A 16722-nucleotide genomic window follows, 5' to 3' on the forward strand; every position below is an offset into this window, starting at 1 on the left:
CCTTATCTATTCCAGGATCCAGTCCAAGATACCACACTGTATCTATTGCTTAAAGGCTTTTAAGTTGAAACTATGAACCCAAGAGTTGCCTCATGGGGAGTCAACACTCAGCAGCAATCAATAGTGGCCATGTGGTGCCACTACCCACACTTTATACCCACAAAGACAGACACAGACTAGAGCTCTCCATTGGAAATCCCCTAATATACATTATCAGAGTAGCATGAGCTCACCGGGAAAGAAAACCACACATATGAAAAGTAAGACTACAAAAAAAATACAAGTGGAGCATTATGTACTATGTAAAGCAGAAAAATAGACCAAGAATTTAAAATAAATGTAATAAATATTTGCACTATGAGATAGGACAACAAATTAATTTTAAAAACCACGTGGAGAGAGGGAAAACAAGATGGCGGCGTAGGTAACAGCTGCACCCGCCACCTCCCGCAACCACATCAACATTACAACTAAAATACAGAACCACCATCGCTCAGAACCTCCTGAAATCTGGCTGAACAGAAGCCCCACAACCAGGGAGCTGAAGAAGCATCGAGACCGGGCGGAGGGACGGAGACAAGGGCGGATAGGGGCTGAATCACAAAGACGTGCCGCGGGCCCACACCCGGTGCCGCGGTTGAAACCCGGGAGGGAATCTCAGCGGCGGAGTTTTCCTGGAGGGTGGAGGGGATCCCAGCCCACATCAGGCCCCCAGTCCATGGCTCCAGGCCGGGAAGAGACGTCCCCACAACTCCGGGCAATGAAACCAGCGGGGACTATCCCTGAGGGTCGCGGAGGCTGCGGGAGCCCCAGCAGCTCCTCTAAAGGGCCCGGCACGGACTCACTCGGACGCTCCCTCTGAGCCCAGTGCCGGGCAGCAGCCTGAAAGGACCTGGGACACTCGGGGAGGAACTAACCTGCCTGGAATCCAGGCGAGAGGCGGAGGGCGGCTTCCTCCCAGGCAGAAGGGCTGGCGGAGGCCATGGCTCCTTTGGCAAGTCCTCCCCGCACACAGCCAGCAGGCAGGCGCCATGTTTGAATCGCCAGCACCTGACTCCCACCTTTGGCCCCGCCCCGTGATTCCCGGAGGCCCCGCCCCTCCCCACCTGCAGCTCATCCAGGCCATTTCCAGGGGCTTTTCTGTGCAAGTGGCCTCTCGAGCCTCATGCTTAGGACTTTCCTAAAATCTCTCAAACAAGCAGCAGCCGCCCCATACAGCTTGATAAGCGGCCCAGACCTGGCACTAGCAGCAGCCTGCATTGGCTCATAGCTTGGCCTCTCCTGGACACCTCCAAGCCCAGCACAAGTAGCAGCCAACTACGGTTTGCTGTGTAGCTCATGCTGGATGGCCCTGGGCAAGGCACTGGCAGAGGCTGCCTTTGCACCTCCCTGGAGGCCCCAGAGCCAGTGCACCTGGTGCTCAGACTCGACCACGCTGAATTGCAACCCTACCACAGCCACGAGTGACACACTCAAGAGGCGCACTTGGTGAGCCAAAGCTCCACTGAAGTAAATCCTGCTCCACAGGCGTGTCTCCAGCACAGCAGCTCTTTGGCTGTAGTTGCAGTTGGTCCTCACAGCTGATTGGCCTGGGGGTCAGTTCCTCCCAGGGACACCAACAGCAACCAAGGCTCAACTACAACAGGACAGTGCACACAGCCCACACAGGGGAGCACCTAGAAGGCCAAGCTCAGGTGACTGGGGAGGCTGAGCCACTGGACCCTACAGGACACCTACTACACAAAGCCATTCTACAAACTCCAGGAGACATAGCAGCTCTACCTAATACATAGAAACAAACACCTGGAAGCAGCCAAAATGTGGAGGCAAAGAAACATGTCATAAAGGAAAGAACAGAAGAAATCTCTAGAAGAGGAACTAAATGAAATAGATCTAAGCAAGCTAACAGATAGAGAGTTCAGAATTTTGGTTATAAGGATGTTTAAGCAGATGGTTAGGGAAATAACTGAGAAAATTGATAACAGAATAAAGTACCAATTTGAAATGAAGGCTACAGGAACTGAAATGAAGAATAATTTACATGGAATCAACAGTAGAGTAGAGGACACTGAGAATCAAATGAGCAATTTGGAACATGAGGAAACAAAAAACACCCAACCAGAAGAGCAAAAAGAAAAAAGAATCCAAAAATATGAAAATAGTATAAGGAGCCTCTGGGACAACTTCAAGAGGCCCAACATTCGTATTATTGGGGTGTCAGAAGAGGCAGAAAGAGACCAAGGAACTGAAAACCTATTTGAAAAAATAATTACAGAAAACTTCCCCTACCTGGGGAAAGAAATAGACTTACAAGTGCAGGAAGCACAGAGGGTCCCAAAGAAGAGGAACCCAAAGAGGCCCACAGCAAGACACATCATAATTAAAATGCCAAAGGTTAAAGACAAAGAGAGAATCTTAAAAGCAGCAAGAGAAAAGCAATTAGTTACCTACAAGGGAGCACCCATACAACTGTCAGCTGATTTCTCAACAGAAACCTTGCAGGTCAGAAGGGAATGGCAAGAAATATTCAAAGTGATGAAAAACATGGAACTACAACCAAGATTACTCTACCCAGCAAAGCTATCATTTAGAATTGAAGGTCAAATAAAGAGCTTCACAGATAAGAAAAAGCTGAAGGAGTTCATCATCAGCAGACCAGCACTACAGGAAATGTTGAAGGGTCTTCTTTAAGAAGAAGCTAATGAACAAAAGAATCTGATGAACTAAATAGATCCAGAGACATTGACACAGGCAACAGACGATCATATTTCAGAGGAAAGAGGGAAGGGGGGTGGAGGGTGGGAAGAGATTAACCAAAGAAGTTATATGCATATATGCATAACCTATGGACACAGTCAATAACAGGGTGAAGGCCTGGGGAGGGGGTGGGAGTGAAGTGGAGGGGGTCATTTGTGGGGGAAAATGATATACCTGTAATACTCTCAACAATAAAGATAAATTTTAAAATAAATAAATAAATAAATAAATAAATAAATAAATAAATAAATAATAAAAACCAAGTGGAAATATTCACTTTAGATCAGAAAAATGATAGGGCAGATTCAGCTAAAGAATATATTAGTGAACTAAAAGATCAGATTGAGGAATTCTCCCAGATGGCAACAGGAAAAAGACAACTAAGAAATAGAGAGATTAGAAGTAGAAGTTCCAACATCTGAATAATAGGAGTTCTAACAAGAGAGAGAAAACAAAAAGAGAAAATATTTAGATAAATAAATGGACATTATTTTCCTGGAATTAAGAATGAAAGCTCCCACATTGAAAGTAGACAGACAATAAAAACCCACACCTAGACACATTATAGTGCTGTTTTTTAAATTGTCCCAAAGACAAAGGTGATATTCTAGAAGTCTCCAGAGAGTACAGAATACCTCTAGAGAGAAAGAGCAGAGAAATACCTAGAGACAAAAGAGTAATATTTGTAAAAATTATTTGAAAATAATTTGGAAGTTAGGACTTTATATCCAGAAATTGGCATTAAAATATGAGGGGTAATGAAAATATTCTCAGGCATACAAGGTACCAAAAGGATTACAACACAAAGACAAAATAATTTTAGAAAAGGTACTCAAAACTTAAGAGACATAAACCCAGGAAATTTAAAAAATCTGGAGTGATTAAAAAAGAAAAGAAAAGAAGAAAGCATTTTCACATAATGATGGCAAAGGAACGGGTGGGGAAGAGATCGAAGGACATGAGAACAGACTAAAGTACTTGACATTTTAGGGGAAAGTCATAATATTGATAAGTTTAATACATTAATAGGAGGAAAAAAACAAAAATGTTAGTCTTAAGTTTAAAGCAGATGTACAAAATTAGAGTGTAACTCTTAAACCAACAAATGAAAATTCAATACATCCAATGGAAAGCAAAAATAAAGAATATAATAAAAGAAGGTATATAAATAGCAGAGAAGCCTCAGAAGAAACCACACCTGCCAACACCTTGGTCTTGAACGTCCAGCCTCCAGAATTATGAGAAAAAAATTATATTTCTGTTTTTTAAGCCACACAGTCTGTGGTACTTTGTTATGGTAGCAGAGCTAATACAATGATATCAAGTTCATGATTTTTTTAAAGCTGCCTTATGCTTTGCTTCTTGAGAAAGGATGCTACGTGAGGGCAGATGATACTGTTGTCAATATTTATGATTGCACATGTGAATATTTATGGGATTAACTTTCTGTGAACCCAGGGTGGGAGTTAGGAAACTGGCAGTAAGGGTGGGTGGCATTTTGCTGTTTCTATCCTGTGACAACCGTCTGATAGCTGCAAGGCCTGAGTGCCAACGCAGGCAAACTGTACCGGTCACATTGAAGAGGTTTCTCCCTAGAGGCGTGGGCTGCGCCGCACAGCGGTATATTCGTGCAATCAAATACCACTCAGCAGATACAATGACCAAACCACAGCCACATGGCACAACGTGGCTGATCTCACGCACTTAACAGTAAAAAATGCTGATCACAGAAGACACATAATATTTCATTCCTGTAAAATTCACACACAGGTGACTTAATTCTACCATAGTGGGATGAATATATAGGTCATAAAAACAAAACAAAAAGCAAGAAAATGGTTCTCACCAAAGTGAGGACAGTGCTGACCTGGGATGGGGAAGGAAGGGGTGGGTCAGGGAGGGGCCCAAGGAGATTACAGGCACTTGCAAGGCTCCATTTCTTGACCTGGGTGGTGGTTACACAGGAGTTTGCTTTATAATTACTTGTTAAAGTGTATAATTTAAAAAAATTTCTCTTTATATAAATCACATTACTAAAAAAAAAAAAAAAAAAAAAAAAAGCACAGGAGGAAAGCTTAAGCAAATATGACCAAATATTAACCATTCTCAATCCTGGCAGGTCTATGTTATATCATCAATTATACTTTTCTGTAATTTGGGTTTTCCCCCCCAAAATTATTATGCTGAGTGAAAAAAGCCAGGCAAAAAGAGAACATGCATGATATGTGAAATTTTATATTCTATTTGAAGAATTCATATTTATATCCTATTTATAGAATTCAAGAATATGCAAACTAATCTCTAGTGGCAGAAAGCAAATCAGCAATTTCTGGGGGGTGGGGCAGGGAGGGGTACGAGGGAGGGAGCAGGAGTGGCGGGTAAGTTCATTATTTGGATTGTACTGATGGTTCACATGTGCTTATGTCAAAATGCATCAATTTATACTTTAAATTTGGAAGTTAACTGTATGTCAATTATACATCAATAAAGCAGTTTTTTTAAAAAATACTTCCTTGTGCCTTTACATGCTTCACATAGTCTTCAATATACATACACTGCTTTGAAATAAGGGAGATGTTTCCAAAGTCAGAGAAGCCTGAGTAAGGAACTGTGATGCCACCTCCCAGAGGGCTGTGTGTGTCTTTCGGTCAGTCATGGCATTCAGTTATGTCAATATCATTTTATTCCGCCTTTGATGTTAAAAGGGCCTCCACTCTTCTCCCTCCCCTCTTTTCTCCTCTGCCCCACCCCCATTCCTCTGTCTTCTCACTCTATCTCCCCCTCCCCTTCTCCCTCTCCCTCCCTTTTTCTCTTTGGCTCTCACTCTTTCTCTCAGCAGGCAGCTTTAGGGCACACGACAACACTCATAATAATGATAAACGATCATTTCTGTCATTGAATAGCATTTTATAGTTTATAACATGCTTTCTCATCTCCTGATTCTCACAATCCTTGGGTGTAGTAAAATAAGAAAATAAAAGGCGACTGTAGCAGCTTCTGCCTCCTAAGAAGGGTGGTAAATTTCATACCTGTGGGAAAATCAATCTTTGCTGCCCCTTCCACTTTCAGACACTGATAGTGAAGACAGCAGATGAAAGATTCGGCCAGTTCTTTAATTCCAGCTCCCTCCCTTCAGCAGTGTGACGGCCTGTTTTAATGCACTGAGTCATTGGCTAAGCAAAGTTAGGTCCAGAGCTGAGTTGGGGGTTGTGACAGACATCTAGTTGCCTATCCAAAACTTACTCTTCTCTTCTTACTTAACAAGGGCCCTGATTTTGTTGGAGGTGGCAATCTGCCCAGCTGAACATTTTCATTTCCCAGCCTCCCTCCCAAGTGACTGACTTCTGGCCAATGGAATGAAGGAATAAACTGTAGTATACAATTTCTGAATGTGCTCCCTGAATAGGGGAGATTAACTCAGTTGGAAGGCCCACTGATGGCTTCTCTCTTTCTCTGCCTGAAACATGATGTAATGACTGGTGCTGCAGCAGCCATTATGCAGTCCTCAGGCGATCTTGACTGAAGACAGTAGGCTTGTGCTAAGGATAGCAAAACAGAAAGACGTGGGGAGGCAAGGACATTGATGAGATTACAGCACGATCATGCCAGCAGAGAATGCCTACCTCCAGGCTTCTTCTATGTGGGAAAAAAATTTAAACCTTACCTAAGTCATTGTTTTACAAGTCTGTTGCAGGAAAACATAGTCTCTAAATAATGAAGAATTAATGAGCTAAGTTACCCTGTGTTTTGAAGAGACAGAGAATTTCTGGGATGAACCCTGCAGAAGATGCTCTAAAAAAGAAGGGGAAGCAAGCACATGGTGATGCAAACCTCTCTGTTTCCTCTGTCTTCTGTAAAGTCTGCACATATGTAGATGCCTTGTGTGCACATGAGGGGAAATCAAGGAAAGGGGGTGTGGTTCCACATCCATGTGGCATGAGGCAGGGACAGCACTTGTAAGATAGATGGTTGATCCAGCCACCAAATCAATTCAAAATAAAGAGGCTCTGGGAGCTAGAGAATGAGGAAACATTAACATTTCCCTTTTATACACAGAGCCTGCTGGAGAAGTTATCTCACTACATGTGGGGTGAGTTTTGACTAATAATGTTTGCATCCCATTGGACAGGAACTGCATTAGTATTAGGGTTACAGGGAGAAGTAACCCATTTTACAAATTAGAAAACTGAGTGCCATGGAGGTAAAGTGACAGCTGGCTTGAGAATGGCTATTCTAATTCAGGGTTTGTCTGTTTTTTATTATACCAAACTGGACCCAGGATTCAGGAAGAGCAGCGAGGAAATAAGAGAACAGTCACTTGAGCACCAGATGGGCAAATCCAAGTAGCCAATGATGACAAATAATACAGCCAGAGGCCCTTTTCATAAACACATTTATGTGCATGCATTGCCTGTTCCCATGGAGGTGTGTATATGAAAGCCAGGTGCATATAGCTATATATTAAGGGATCCTTATTATGGTAGAAAGAGCACTACATTTGAATTTTAAAAATATAAAACTGAATCCCAGACTTGCACTTACTACCAGTGTGATCGTGGACAAATCTTTTAATCTCTCTGGGCCTCAATTTTTTTCATCTGTAATAGGAGGGATTGGCCACAGTAAATTCTAAGGCCTAATCCTGCTCTCAATTTCTGTGAGCCTATATAAAATATATCATTAAAGTAAGATTAGCCCTGGCCAGTGTTGTTCAGTTGCTTGAGCTTCTTCCTGTGCTGGTTCCACTCCTGGTCAGGCACATGCCCAGGTTGTGGGCTCAGTTCCTTGTATGGGGGTGTGCAGGAGGCAGCCCATCGATGTTTCGCTCTGACATCAATGCTTCTCTCTTCCTCTCCCTTCTTCTCTCTCTAAAAATCAATAAAAATATTTTTTAAAAATAAAGTAAATTAAATCTATTAAGCACTAAATAGGAATAAACTCAGCTTTACATAAACGTGTGCAATGTAACAATGAGAATCCACTATTTCATAAATCACAGATCTTAGGAGCACAGTGTAGATCTACGGTTAGATGAGCCATGAATGCAAAGTTGCTCATCCCTACCCTGTAACTCTCCTCAAGTCATTGCCTTACTGTCTTGATACATGTGATAGCATATTTCTAGCTCCTCACACATAGGTACAAAATTATGTTTACATTAACAAGTCTGCTTTAACCCTTGAAAATCATTTCCTTTAAATAAAAATGGAACAGACATAGTGGGAATTTAAAATACATTCTGGTATTGTCCCAATAGCACAAGAATGTATGACTGAAGCTGGTAGCCTCGGCAGGCCAGGGGAGGACTTTATTAGACAAGTCAGGTTGTTTGTTAAACACCCCAGGGCCTTCTCATCATAAATGCACCCAAGCAGCCCTGGAGCAATGGGGATGGAGCCCCTCGTGAGCACTAAGCTCTTTGTTCTGGCATTTAATGAGCATAAATAACCAGGGATGGATGGGATCATTTACGAGTCCCCATGAACCCAGGAAAAGGGTGATTTCAAAGGTTCTTTTGGGATCATGGAGGCCTTGTTTATAAAATACACCTGGATTAGCTGAGCTCCTCCTCATCCTCAGGACCTTGTCTTCAGCTGGACTAGACTCCCAGGAACTGGGTAAGGAGAGAGTCTAGAGTCTGGAACCCTCACCTGTGTGTCATTGAGTTATTTGCCGAATTACCCTCCAAAAGATCATTTGGTCCTGTTCTCTGGCAGCCTACGTTATTGTAGTTGAATAGGGAAAGGTTTCCTGTTCCCTGCAAGTGGAAAGCAGTTTAAATACCTCAGGCCTATAAACAGAGCTCCCACTGGACATCTATAGAGTGGCCCAAAGAAGGCAGAGATTTCCAGAGAGCAGTGAGCTCTCCATTACAGGAGGTATCCGAGTAGAGTCAGACTGGAGAAAGTCTTTCTTATTCAGATGGGGAAGGGGCAGGGAGGGTGGTCTAAAGGACTTAATTTTTCTTTTCAGTCCTTAAAGTTGGGGATCCTATGACATATGGGACCAAACACTTCATTTATTAGTCACGAATACTACCACTTGTCATTTAAGGCTGATTACGTGCCAGGCTCTGTGCTCACTACTTTACTTGGTCTTTCATTTAACCCTGACAAAAAATAAAAGTCAGCTTCATGCCCCTTTCACATGGTACCTTATCCAAGTGTTTGCAGAACCGAGGCTCAGGGGCAGCTGAGCAACGATATCACCTAACTCCTAAGTGCCAGGCTCGGTCTTAGACCCCAGAGCCTGTGCTCTCTGCTCTCAAGGTGCATCATTCACCCAGAGACAGGGGCTGCAGCAACTGGACCCTACAGGAACCTGGCCAGAGCCCCACCGGGGACTCTCCCACCTTCTCTGGCAACCATTCATTTCTCAAGGTTTGTATGCAAAAACAGATTCAGGGATAACAGAGCTGGGGAAAACAGAGTGTGAGACTCCTGGGTGGAGGGGGGGGTCTCTTAAAGGTCAAAGGGCTGCTGTACTGAGAACTGGACAAGGATAGTGAGTAGGTAGGACACTTAAGCTTTGGTTTCCTGAAATGGACAATCCAGAGAAGGGAAATTCTAGCCCAAACCATTTCTGTTCCTGTGAGCTACAGTCTTAGTTCCTCTGAGAGACCTTGGCTGGGGGGGATGCTTGAGGCCAGAGCCAGCCCCCTGTTCCCCCTTCTCACCATCCCAAGCCCCTCCTGGCAGAGAACCACCCTCTCTCAAGCCTGGGCTGCTGCCCCTCGAGCCTTGACCCTGTTTATGGCCTGAGCCCTCCTGAGGAGCCTGGGGTTGCCTGGCTACTCTCAGATTCTGAGATTAAAGTCAGGAGAAGGCAGAAGAAAAATTTAAGACACTTGGCTTTGTCTCTCTCTCAAAAGGCAGCCCCCAGCGGTGTTCGTTCTCAGAGAGGCCCTGGGAAGAAGGATGGTTACTTTCCATTCTTCCAGAGATAATTAAAGAGAAGTAAGAAAAGTACCTGTGTTTGAAGGCAAAATGACGACAATTAATCTCTAAGCACAGGGCCTGGCCGTTAAATTCTTTGGAGAAACAACTTTAGGAGTTTAACGACAATCAAGAGAATGAAATTGAATTAAGAGAAATAGTAATTAAATCAGGAAAGAAGTTTTTGCAAAGGGGATGGTAAAGGAAATTAAAACCAGTAATGCTGAAAAATGTGGTGAGCAGAGCTGGGGGAGGGCGCTTGGGGGAGAAGGAGGGCAGGCAGCAAAGTGGGCTGGGAGTCGCAGTGCTCGCCACTAAGGGAAGGCGGCTGCAAACTGTGCTCCTTGAGAGACCAGGCGTCTGGGCTCTTCCAGTTTGGGCCTAAATATGCCCAACTCCTAATAGGGACAATCTCTCCGTTAGGAAAATAGAAGTATCCAGTCAGATGAAGTATAAAAAAGCCATAGATTTGAAGTAGAGGGACCAACTGTCCTGGTTTGCCCTGGACCATCCTGGTTTTAGCACTCGGAGTACCATGTCCCAGGAAAGCCCTCAGTCAAGGGCCAGCGGGGTTGGTCGGTCACCCTCTCATGGAGGCAGATGGCCCTGGCTCCCAGCTCTGCCACTATACACCACCTTTCTCAAGGTTAAGATACCAGAGCAATGAATCAGAGCCTGCTGATTTTTCACTCCCCAGGGAGAGATGATAAAAAGTAAAAAAAACATTCAGGCTAGTATTGGGGAAGGGTTCTTTGGAGTTTAGAGATCAAGAAGTTCCAGAGCTACATACATATGGAAGAACTAGAAGGAAAGGGGGCTTTCTAAGAGCATTGCTGAGAATTAGGGATTGGCTCCCCCTTTGATGTATTTGCATATTGTCTTGCTAGGGCTGCCATGACAAAGTACCACAAACTGGGTGGCTTAAACAACAGAACTGCTTTGTCTCACAGTTCTGGAGACTGTAAGTCCAAAGTCAAAGTGCTAGCAAGTTTGGTTCCTTGTGAGAGAAAGAGCTGTTCCAGGCCTCCTCTCTCCTTGGTTTGTAGATGGATGTCTTCAAGTTCACACGGTGTTCTGTGTCCAAATTTTCCCTTCTCATAAGGACATTAAGTCATATCAGGTGAGGGACCATGCTAATGACCTCAATTTAACTCGATTACCTCTGTAAAGACCCTATCTCCAAATACCGTCACATTCTGAGGTAACAGGAGCTAGGACTTCACATACAAATTTTGGGGGACACAATTCAACCCACAACTTGGGAAAATATATGTGAAAATCAGAATTACTTTCTAATAACTTTTACTGGAGGGTTGTGTTTCTTTGCACGCTCTATTTGCACACGATAGCCCAGATATATTTGGGTTATACAGGACAGAAGAGAGTAATGGGAGGGTGGGAGGAGGGGAGGCGTGGGAGGAAGAGGAGCTAGAAGAAAAGGAGAGAAGGGGAAGGAGGAAAAGAAAGAGGAAGAGCAGTGAGCTATGTCGGACCACCAAGCCTGCACCAGCTTCACCTAAGTTTGCTTAAACTTTGGGTTACTACTAAACCCACCAACAAGCAGTGCAAAAGATGTACACGGCCTTAACACAAATGCTCATGGCTGCCCGATACCGTCCCTGGCGTCTCACAGAGTGGTACACCCTCAGCAGGTCTTCTGCAGTGAGGCATCTTCTGGGCACAGGAGCCATGGCTCCCTGCCTTTTACACCACTGGGACGAGTGTGGGGGTGCCACACCGGTCCACCTGGTAAGGAAATCCTGGCCTGGCACAATCATTACACACTTGCGTCTTTCACTTCTCATTGCCTCCTGGAGCAGACTGAAGGTCTCAGGGCAGTCAGCCTGCTATAAAAGGAAATCTGACAAGAGTTCGCTATGTTCATTCAGGCAGCACATCCTCTGTAGAGGCACTGCTGAGTCAGAGGGAGAGAACCGAAGGGAGGATCTGGGCTCTGGGGCCTCGCAGGGCCACTGGCTCCACGGAGAGCTGACCAAGCACACGGCCAGGTTATGAATATGCAAAACGCAAGATCACAGAAGGCAGGTGAATTTCCCCAGAAGCAGTGCAGAGACTGCAAAACAGACAGCACCAAGGCGAAAGCTTCCAAGCAGAGCAAGGTGGGCGAGATGAACACACTGCACAGGCCTGAAATAAACCACAGGCCCAGGAACCTCAGCCCCATGTTGTGACTGCTTAGAGCCGGGACTCCCAGCCTGGCGCTGGCCAAATGTGCTAGGTAGCAGAGGCATAGTCCCTTTAGGGTGCACACCAAAGACTGAGAACCAGTGATTAAAATTCTACAACCCAACCCAAACTAGACAGGGTCCCGGGAGAACGAGTTTGCTTTCTTCCCAGAAACCATATCACCGAGTAGAACAGGTGAGACAATGGGGACACACATCCACTGGATTTGTCCTCTATATTGCCTATGACAGTTCATGGAAAGGAAGGCAAGTGTGTTTGCAGGACCAATGTAACTGTTATGTGTAATTCAAGTTCTTCCCCTTGTGTCTTCATTTGCTTTCTGAGTACAAACTTCTAGATCATTCCCCAAAATGAAGCGATCTAAGCTATGTATGACTACACCTTTGATTCCTATTTAATTTGCATGTTTGATTTTGTTTTAATTTCTTTAGCATGGCAAACAGACCCAGTTGCCAGTGACCAGGAAAAGTATTTAAACAGTTTAGCCTTTACCTTCACCCTACTTGGTGAATCTCACTGTGTTTTTTGTTCACCTCCCACTTGTGATCACAAGAATGCAAAACAGTGCCGTTCTGCTGGTTGCTTTTCCCTATTTTGTGTCTCCATTATTAAGTCTCATGAACCTGTTGACCTTCTAGATTTACTAACATTAATTCACTGTATTTTTACTAGCTAATCTTGCTGCCTTTATTCCTACCCCTTTGATTAACACTGCCCACTAATCAAAGCCCACCACTTGGTTTATCTAAGTCCAGAGCTTTGCTTCTAGAGAGAGGTGGGCTGGCTTATACACAGGCCCAAAATACGGTTCACAGTGCAGTTCTGGAAAGCAGCCCTGGCCTGGAAACAGGAAGCCTGGTTCTGAACTCTCCTCTGCTAAGAAGACAATCTTGGGCACATCCCTTCTCTGGGCCCCAGTCTCCTCTGTTGTATAAGGGGAGAGCACAGTGAACTCTCAGCTGTTCCAGCTGAGGCATCCCAGGGTTTACTGGCTTTCCCGTTGGACAAGTGATCATTCAGTACGATCACTCGGGGGTGGTGCCAGTTTTGTAATGCCTGGCACCACTGCCCACACACCATGAGCATACCAGTTCTTAAACTATGGTCCCAACTATCGATTTCACTAATAGTTGAGGGAGCCTTGAGAGGGTTTCCTGTCTGGTTTCTTCATAATCACATGGCCATTTAGAACGTGCAGCCCCAGGTAGGACTAGGATCCTAGCATCCAAATGCCCAGCCCTTTTAAGCTGTAAGAGACCAAGCCAGGCCATTTGTAAAACCCCAACAGAAGGGCAAGGCACACAGTGGTTAGTAAATGTTTGTTGAGTGAATAAATATAGTACTTTCTCTACAACCACAGGAGTTCCACACAATGAACAAAGCTCAGGACTGAAATAGAGAAACCAATTCCTTCTGCAGAACCTCAAACCTCAAACTAGCTGTGTAATGCCTGAAGTACACCAAATGATTGAGTGGCACTCTCTTGGAATTGTTTTATTTTTAAAAGCTCTGTTGTGGAACCTCTAATGTTGTGACACCCTTCCCTTGCCCTCACACTAAATACTCAATAGTCCATCTATGTGACTCTAGTGAGCAAGTCAGAGACTGGAGTTAAATCCCAGCTCCTTCGCTTACAAGCTAAGTGGTTTAAGCTTCAGTCTCCTCTTGTGGAAATTGGGGCAAAGAGTAAATTCCTTAGTAGATTGTTGATTAAATAAGAAAACTACATCTCTAAAATTATTGAGAATAAGCACTTGCAGTTAGCTAATTAACAAAGCACTGTTGGATCATTCTTCTCATCTAATCCTCATATTTGGTGGGAATTATCATTTACACATAAGAAAAACAAGACCCACAAAAACTGAGTCGCCCACATTCTCACAACTGGTAAATTGCACAGCCAGCAGTTGAACCCAGGTGAGGCACACCTCCCAGCCTGAAGACGGGTAGTAAGTGTGGTAAGTTTGGAAGTCCCAGTAGTGCACCAGAAGAGTCAAACAAACTTAGCCCTGGCCTTTCCCGCGTCCTGCAGCATCAGGGGGGAGGGGCGGTGCAGCTCTGAAGTTTCCCAAGGGCAGCTGTAAGGGAATCAAGAGATTGGCACCATGTGCATAGAACTCCAAACACTGTATTTCCTGTTGAATGATGCCAGCTTTACAGACCTTTTCATCCATTTTAACTTGATGCCAATACTGCGTGATTTCAGAATGTCTTTTTCAGTTCTTCCTATGAGGACATTAGCAACCTGGAAAAATACTGGAATCTAGACTAGAACAGGGGTGAAAAGAAGCTGTGGCGTATTTTGCCTCTCCCATGAACAGATCTCTCCTCAACTACTGTTTTACCAAAATGTGTTCAGGGCACTATTGTGCCCAGAGATTCTAGTATTTCCATCCCCCAGCAGTCACAGGGACTCACCCTTCCCTTTGTTGGTTGTTCCCCAATGACTTAAAAGGCTCAGCCTGAGCTACATTATAATGTACGTAATTCATTTTCCCAATTTTAACCACTTAGAGCTTCTGCTCAGCATGTGCTGGCTTGTGTCCATCACTCAGAGGTGGCTAGAATTATAGCCCATAGTCAAAACAGCTTGAGGATCCTTTGGGCTAAGTAAGGTAGCCTTAATGAAGGTAAAGATCTAATTTGTTAGGCTTTCAGAATTACTATAAATGGCTCAAGAAACAACAGTCCAGAAATCCCTATTTAAAAAGAGCACAAAATGTGGTATATACTTACAATTGGATATTATTCAGCCTTAAAAAGGTAGGAAATTCTGACACATGCTACAACATGAACCTTGAGGACATTACGCTAAGCTGAATAAGTCAGTTACAAAAGGACAAAATACTGTATGATTCCACTTACATTAAGTACTTAGAGTCAAATTTATAGACACAAAGTAGAATGGTGGTGCCAGGGGCTGAGGGGAAGGTGGGGAGGCTATTATTTGGTGGGTTTAGTTTCTGTTTTTAAGATGAAAAAAGAGTACTGGAGATGGATAGTGGTGATGGTTGAGCAACAGGTACTTAATCCCATTGTTGTGAACACTTAAAAATGGTTAAGATATTTCACAATTTTTAAAAGAAAGAGAAAGGAACAACTTGAACACTAAGATTGTATTAGCACTGTATCCTCAGAGCCAAAAGTAGCTACATAATAGATGTTGTACATCTCTATGCCCAACCCTGTTTTCCTTCCGCTGAATGAATCATCTCCTTGCTCTGGCACTACAAATATCATTTTCTTTTAAATCCCTAGCTCAGAAAAGTCAGTGACTTCCCACTATCCATCCACTAGAGACCACTGCTAGGCAGACAGGGCTAATAAGCCGCACTATGCAGTGAAGAAAATGCACTCCCAGACAACACAACAGCTCCCCCAAGTGGTTTTAGCAACTCCCCCAAAGAAAAACAGACCCCTCTGGACAAAGGAACAGATTTCTTTTCCAAGTTAAAAGTATAACTTTTAGCTGTTATTGGTATCACTAACCTGAATATTAGGGGGGAAAAATCCATGATAAGAGAAATCTTTAATTTCTTCCAAATGAAATTGAGATATTTTCCCCTGAATTTCAAAATGAAGATACCTATTTCATTCAATAAGCAATTCCTAGGATCCAAGGGAACAAATTTTTCATCATTTTCTCCTAATAATTTCCCATTTGTTAGGATTTACAAGAGCACACTCACCCATATATTATAAAGGTACATACTTTCAACATTATATTTGGTGCTCTGGCCCTAAATTTAAATTTACTTTACAGCCAGGACTTAAGAAAAACATTTCTGAAACTGCTTAACTGTTCTAGGGATTTTTTTTTTTTAAAGAAAGTTGTTAAAATTATGTTTTTTTTTAACTAATACACATTTCCATAATGTTGTGATTCCGCTGGACAACTAAGGGGACATCACATAGACCACTTACTCCTTAGAAAATCTGGTTTAGAGTCCTAGACTCCTGAACTATGTACCTTTAAGCTATTTTTGGTATTTCCTAGGGTGTACCAGAAACTGAATGCTTATGCCCAGAATGGCAACATAAGCTAAGTGAAACCTCAAATTTTTTTATTTTTTGTTTGGAATTATATCAACTCAGTTTAGAATGCTGATATCTCACTCTGATTTAAAAGTCTTTCATTTTCGCCCGGCCGGGCGTGGCTCAGCAGTTGAGCGTCGACCTAGGATCCAGGCGATTGGGGTTCAATTCTAGGTCAGGGCACATGCCCGGGTTGCGGGCTCGATCCCCAGTCTGGGGCATGCAGGAGGCAGCCAATCAATGACTCTTTCATCACTGATGTTTCTATCTCTCTCTCTCCCTCTCCTTTCCTATCTCTGAAATCAGTAAAGATATATTTAAAAAATAAAAATAAAAAAATAAAAGTAATTTTCAAAATGAAAACAAAATTTTATTTGAAAAATCCAACTTATCAAATGAATTCTTCAAAATAGGTTTAACAAGTGATAAATAGATGGAAACTCCTGGTCTACACTCACAGAGTTAAGAACTGGGAGAGTTCATTCTTTGTCTCTAAAATCTATGGTGTTAGAGACAAAGAACAGAATAAGCAAACATTTCATCCAAGATTTCTGATTTATGACTTCCATGACTATTCCCCTAGGTACCAGCTGCCTTTGAATACAGATCTGCCTGATGGAGTCATAGGCACACTCCTTGAAAACCACAGAACGCTCAAAATGACAATCACGAAAAGAGAAATACCTAGAAGAAAACAAGCCAAGGTCAATTACAGTACCTTGGATTTGAATGACTACATGGTCATATAAGGAACTATCAATTCAACAAAGAAAACAAGTTCCACAAG

Source organism: Miniopterus schreibersii, assembly GCF_964146895.1.
Source record: "Miniopterus schreibersii genome assembly, chromosome: 11".
Taxonomy (NCBI): domain Eukaryota; kingdom Metazoa; phylum Chordata; class Mammalia; order Chiroptera; family Miniopteridae; genus Miniopterus; species Miniopterus schreibersii.